Below are 7,067 nucleotides of genomic sequence, written 5' to 3'. Positions count from 1 at the left end.
AGCTTTCAGTGCATAGGTCTTTCACCTCCTTGGTTACATTTATTCCTATATATTTTATTCTTTTTGTTGCAATTGTAAATGAGATTGTATTCTTGACTTCTTTTTCTACTAGTTCATTATTAGTTTATAGAAATGCAACTGATTTTTATAAGTTGGCTTTGTACCCTGAAACTTTGCTGCAGTTGTTGATTATTTCTAGTAGTTTTCTGGTAGATTCTTTAAGGTTTTCTATGTATAGAATCATGTAATCTGCAAACAGTGAGAGTTTCATTTCTTCCTTTCTGATTTGGATATGTTTTATTTCTTTTTCTTGCTTAATTGCTCTGGCCAAAACCTGCAGTACTATGTTGAATAAGAGTGGTGAGAGTGGGCACCCTTGTCTTGTTCCTGCTCTCAGAGGGATGGCTTTCAGTTTTTCCCCATTAAGTATGATGTTGGCTGTGGGTTTATCATATATGGCCTTTATTATGTGGAGGTACTTTCCTTCTATGCCCCTTTTATTGAGAGATTTTATCATCAATGGATGTCAAATGCTTTCTCTGCATCTATTCAGATGATCATGTTATTTTTATTTCTCATTTTGTTAATGTGGTATCACATTGATTTGCAGATGGTAAACCATCCCTGCATCCCTGGCATAAATCCCACTTGATCATGGTACATGATCCTTTTAATGTATTGCTGTATTCAGTTTGCCAAAATTTTGTTGAGGATTTTTGCATCTATGTTCATCAGCCATATTGGCCTGTAATTTTCCTTCTTTGTGCTGTCCTTGCCTGGTTTTGGTATCAGGGCAATGTTAGCCTCATAGAATGAGTTAGGAAGCATTCCATCTTCAGTTTTTTGGAATAGTTTGAGGATAGATATTACATCTTCTTTGAGTGTTTGGTAGAATTCTCAAGAGAAGCCGTCTGGTCCTGAACTTTTGTTATTTTGGAGGTTTTAGATTACTGTTTTGATTTCTTTACTTGTGATTGGTCTGTTCAGAGTCTCTATTTCTTCTTGATTCAGTTTTGGGAAATTGTATGAGTCTAAGAATTTATCCATTTCTTCTAGGTTATCCAATTTGTTGGCATATATTTTTTCATAGTATTCTCTTATAATCCTTTGTATTTCTACAGTATCCATTGTAATTTCTCCTCTTTCATTTCTAATTTTATTTATTTGAGGCTTCTTTCTTTTTTTCTTAGTAAGTCTGGCTAACAGTTTGTCAATTCTGTTTATCTTCTCAAAGAACCAGCTCTTAGTTTCATTGATCCTTTCTACTATTTTTCAGTCTCTATTTCATTTATTTCTGCTCTAATTTTTATTATTTCCCTCCTTCTGCTGACTTTGGGCTTTGTTTGTTCTTCTTTTCCTAGCTCTGTTAGGTGTAGTTTAAGATTACTTATTTGAGAATTTTCTTATTTGTTGAGGTGGGTCTGTATTGTTATGAATTTCCCTCTTAGAACTGCTTTTGCCCCATCCCATAAGAGTTAGAATGTTGTATTTTCATTTTCATTTGTCTCCAGGTATTTTTAAATTTCTCCTTTGATTTCTTCATTGATCCATTAGTTGTTTGGTAGTATGCCGTTTAGTCTCCATATATTTGTCACTTTCTCAGCTTTTTTCTTGTAGTTGATTTCTAGTTTCATAGCATTGTGGTTGGAAAAGATTGTTGATATGATTTTAATCTTCTTAAATTTATTGAGGCTTGCTTTCTTCCCCAACATATGGTCTATCTTTGAGAATGTTCCATGTGCACTTGAGAAGAATGTCTATTCTACTGTTTTTGGATGGAATGCCCTCTATATATCTATTAAGTCCATCTGATCAAGTGTTTCATTTAAATCCACTATTTCCTTGTTGACTTTCTGTCTAGACGATCTACCCATTGATGTAAGTGGGATGTTGAGGTCCGCCACTATTATTGTGTTGCTGTTAATTCCTCCCTTTCTTTAGGTCTGTTAATAGTTGCCTTATATACTTTGGTCCTCCTCTGTTAGGTGCATATATACTCATAAGTGTTATGGCCTCTTGGTGGAAAGTCCCTTTTGTCATTATCATTATATACTGCCCCTCTTTGTCTCTCATTGTCTTTTTAATCTTGAAATCTTCTTTGTCTGATATAAATATGGCAACACCTGCTCTCTTGTGCTTGCCATTTGCTTGGAGTATCATCTTGCATCCCTTCACTCTGAGCCTATGTTTGTCTTAAGAGCTGAGATGTGTTTCCTAGAGGGAGCATATTGTTGGGTCTTGTTTTTTAATCCATACAGCTACCCTGTGTCTTTTGATTGCAGAATTCAATCCGTTTACATTTAGAATGATTATTGAAATATGAGGGCTTAATATCGCCATTTTATCTCTTGTCTTCCAGTTGTTCTATATTGCCATTTTTTCTCTTCCTTTGTATTTCTGACTGCCATTTCATTTCGGTGGTTTTCTCTGGTGGTTTTCTCCTTTTTTATGAGTTGTAGAGCTGTATTATTTGACCAGGAACATATTTATTATATAATTTTCAAGTCATAGAAAAGTATAGCAGATCCCATTTTTGAAAACATTTTATTAGTGTTCTCTTCCAGCTCCCTATTACATAATCATTTTTTAAATTGTTACTGTTGCTTCATTATGGTCATCATGCAACTATGCTGTTAATTTTCCCATCCAAAAAAAAGGGCACAAAACAGAAATTTCTGTTGACTCTACTTCCCCCACCAGCTACCACCCCATTTCTTTGTTACCCTTTGCAGTAAAGCCCCTTTAAATCCTCCTCTCTTAAAGCTACTCCAGTCAGGTTTTGTACATGTCAAGGTCGCCAGTGGCCTCCATATTGCTAACCCCATAGTCATTTCTGTCCTCATCTTATGGGCTCCAGCAGCAGCATTTAACACAGCGGGCCACTCTCTCTTCCTTGTATGAGTTTTCAACTGGCTTCCAGAACTCTACCCTCTCTTGGATCTCCTCCTGCCTCATTGCTTCCTCCTTCTCAGTCTTTGCTTCATCCTCCTCTTCTTCTCAAGTTTTTTATGTTAGGTCTCTTATCTGCCTATACTCATTCCTTTGACCTTATCCAGTCATGGCTTTAAGCACCATCTACCCTAGCCTAGGCCTCTCCCCTAAACTCCTGACTCATAAATCCTACTGCCTACTCAGATTTCTAATAGACATCTCAAACTCATCATGTCCCTAACAGAACTTATGGCTTCCCCCCATTTAATCTGCTCCATCCAAGCCTTCCTTACTTTAATTTTTGGCACCTAAATCCTTCCTAATGCTCAAGCAAAAACTCTGAAAATCATCTTTAATTATCCTCCTCTCTTTCTCTTGCATCCAGGTCCAATCCTCTAGGAAATCCTGTTAGCTCTAGTATCAAAATATATTTCCCAAATCCAACCACTTCTTATCACCCTCGCTGCAACCACTCTGGTCTGATCCACCACCATCTATGCCTGGATTACTGAAGTAGCTCCAAACTTGTCTCCCTACAGCCTCTTGTCACCCAGGAGCCAAAACTGCCCTTTGACAACATACATCAGATCACATCACTCCTCTGCTTAAAACCCAGCAGAGGCTCCCCTCACACAGAGTACAAGTCTACAAGGTGTGCTATGTCCCCTATTCCCCTGGCTACTCTGACCTCATCCTCTAGCGATCTCCCCATCCCTCACTGGGCTCCAGCCTGGTTCACTTCCTTGCTACGTCATGAGAACACCAGGCCCATGCCCCTTGGGGACTTCTCATGCTGTTCACTCTGCCTGGAATGCTCATCCCACAGATGCACCTCCAACAAGTCTTTTCCCAATGCCTCATCCTCAATGGAGCCTACCCTATCTACCACATTTACAATAGCAATCCCCTTTCCAGCTCTCCTGACCCCCTCACTCTGCTCTACTTTTACTTTTTTCCATTGCATTTTCTGATAAGATACTAAACAATTTACTTATTAACTACATATGTTTTTTTATTATGCATTTTCTCCAACTAGAATGCATTTTTCCTGAGGAAGAGAAATCTTCATCTGTTTTGTCTACTGATGTATTCCGAATGCCTTGAACTGTGTTTGGCACATAGCAATGCCCAATGAAAAAAAATGTTTTAATAAATGAATGCATGGGCAGAATCCTTTCACAATGTGTATTTATATCAAGTCATCATGTTGTATACTTTAAATATCTTACAATTTTATTTGTCAATTATACTCAATAAAGCTGAAAAGAAAAAGATTAATCTTCTCCTAAAAATAGCATTTCCCCAGCAGTAGTTAACCCATGAAAACCTAAAAATTAAATGAAATCTTTTGATTTCAAGTATGTAAAGCAGGAATTTGGGATAGTGAAAATAAATAAATGCATAGAAAGGGTCTGAACAGATATAAAATAACCCATTAACCATGAATATTTCTAGATAGAAGGATAATAGGCAAAGGTTTTTCTTTTCACTCATTTTTTAAAAATTTTTCTATAATAAACTTGAATTACTTGAATAATAAACTTTTTAATGAAAAAAATAGGTTTACTCCTGGGGACAATAGCAGTTTTAATACATATATTTTTTAGTCTACAGTTTTAACAGTTCATCTATAGAAGAGAACTGGTAAAATAGAGAAATATGGAAAAGGCACCCATTTACATCATTGTGAAAATGCCCTGTTCAGACAGTAGGAGAAATTCTGTCTTGATTTGAGTTCCCCCAAAAGCAGACCCTGTCGGGAGTATAAACGAGAGGTGGCAGAGTAGGGAAGTGAGACAGAGAAGAGAAGGAAGCCGATGAAGACGGAGGGTTGTCAAGCCGTTTCCACCAGGGGCAATGGGACTCAATCTCATGCGTGAGCTCTGAGACACAGCTCAGAGCATCCTCAGAGTTACCTATCCAGGGGATGAAGAAGCTGGGGTATTTATCCTCCAACAGTGGCTGAGTGCTATTTCTGGGAGCACTAGCTCTCTTGCACTTTCAGCTTGTCCCATGTTTTCCTATAGCCAGAAAAAAATCCCTCAGGCAGAGAGTGGCAGTGCTGGCAGTAAGCAGAGTTCTCCGAGTAGAAGTGAAAACCAAGACGACATGGGTGGGCACCCAGAGGGTCTGCAACGGTTCCTTTATCAGACCCTGATTTTGCCCTCTAGGAGGAGCTCCCTTGTCCATTGCTCTCTGTTGCTACTGGCTATGCCCCCTGGTGGGGGTCTTGCTTGTCCATTCACCTCCATGGCCACATCTGAAGTGGCCGGTGGGAAGAGTGCCCTCTTTGGGAGACTGTGCAGACGTCGTAGACTGCTTTCTGCTAGTGCGTGTTTGGGCATCCAAGGACTGTTTTAAGGCTGAACAACCAAAGTTTTTGTAGTCTGGGTTCATTCCTTCAAATACTTAGTAAGCTTCTAAAATATTTGTTTGCAGCTGTTTCCATGTGCCAGTGTGCACACATAAGGTTCTTTACAGGGCATGATTCTCAAGCTTGATTTACATCTTGCAACCTAACCGCTGTGCCTCTCTCCTTCAACTTAATGGCAACCATCTTGAAGCCATCTGGAAAAAAATAGGCTTGAGTATGAAGAAAGCACCTTTCAACGGATCTTTGCTACAGTGGTGAAACTGTTATTTTGGGTTTTTAAAAAATATTTTATTTTTCCTTCTTCTCCCCAAAGCCCCCCAGTACATAGTTGTGTACATTTTAGTTGTGGTCCCTTCTAGTTGTGGCATGTGGGACACTGCCTCAGCATGGCCTGATGAGCAGTGCCAAGTGAGCAGTGCTAGGTCTGTGCCCAGGATTCAAACCAGTGAAACCCTGGGCTGCCAAAGCAGAGCATGAGAACTTAACCACTCGGCCATGGAACCAGCCCCCGAAACTATCTGTTTAATGAGAAGTCTTAATGGGCTTTTGTTGCTCAAAGCCTTTTTTCCATGTTATCACTTACTCTTTGGGGTTCAAAACAGAAGGCTCCAGATTTCTGGACTCATTTTATTCCCTTTCATTTCTGCTCTTGAACCAGCTGATTGTTGCCTGAGCTTGACTCTTCCTTTTATTGAGTCAGTAAGCAAAGCCAATAAGAACTGATGTGCACAGGCCAGCCCGGTGGTGCAGCAATTAAGTTCGCACGTTCCGCTTCTTGGCGGCCCGGGGTTCACCGGTTCAGATCCCGGGTGCGGACATAGCACTGCTTGGCAAAAGACATGCTGTGGTAGGAGTCCCACATATAAAGTAGAGGAAGATGGGCATGGATGTTAGCTCAGGGCCAGGCTTCCTCAGCAAAAAGAGGAGGACTGGCAGCAGAGGTTAGCTCAAAGCTAGTCTTCCTCACACACACACACACAAAAGAACAGATGTGCATTAACTTTGGGTTTTCCAACCTCAAGCCACAGGCTCAGCACACATTTTTTGCTCACTAAGTAATTAAGGACAACAGTTTTAATAAATAATTTGCTGTTATATAACATGGGTCTTCATATTTTCAGCCACCAGTACCAATTTTCTTGCCTTCCTCTGTGGTGCTGCATATTTTAGGATTTGTTTTCAACCACAAGTACCCCAATGCAAGGGACTAAATTTTGTATTAATAATGATAACACTTCCTGTGGTACAAATAAAACCAAGAATTTCAATAGCTTAGCACAATAAAAGTTTTGTCTTCACTCATGAAAGAGAGCTGGGTGGTAACCAGGTCAACAGGCTGCCCTCCTCCATGAAGGCAGTCAAGGATCTAGGATATCAAAAGTAAAGCCCCCTCAACATGTGGTTCCAAGGTCGCCCTGGGGGCCATGTCCATTCCAGCCAGAAGGAAGGCTAGAAGAGCATGGATGCACTCTGGTGGGAAGTTTGTGAGTCTCATAAAATTTCTCCTCACCTTTCATTTTCTAGAACTCAGTCACATGGCTCCATCTAGATGCAAGGGGCAGGGTGGAGGGATGTACTTCCTGGCTAGGTAGTTGCAGTGCTGTGCCATGTGAAAGGAAAGAACCAGTTTTTAGCAGACAATTAGCTGATCTCCCACAAGTTAAACAGAAAAAAATATAAATAATGCAAATTTACAATTCTCTCCTCTTCCCTCCAAGCCCTCTCTCTAATTATTTGTTTGGACTCCCTGGAATGGGGGATG

The sequence above is a fragment of the Equus caballus genome, chromosome 18 (genome assembly GCF_041296265.1).
Source record: "Equus caballus isolate H_3958 breed thoroughbred chromosome 18, TB-T2T, whole genome shotgun sequence".
Taxonomy (NCBI): domain Eukaryota; kingdom Metazoa; phylum Chordata; class Mammalia; order Perissodactyla; family Equidae; genus Equus; species Equus caballus.
Note: the sequence above shows the minus strand (reverse complement) of the source record.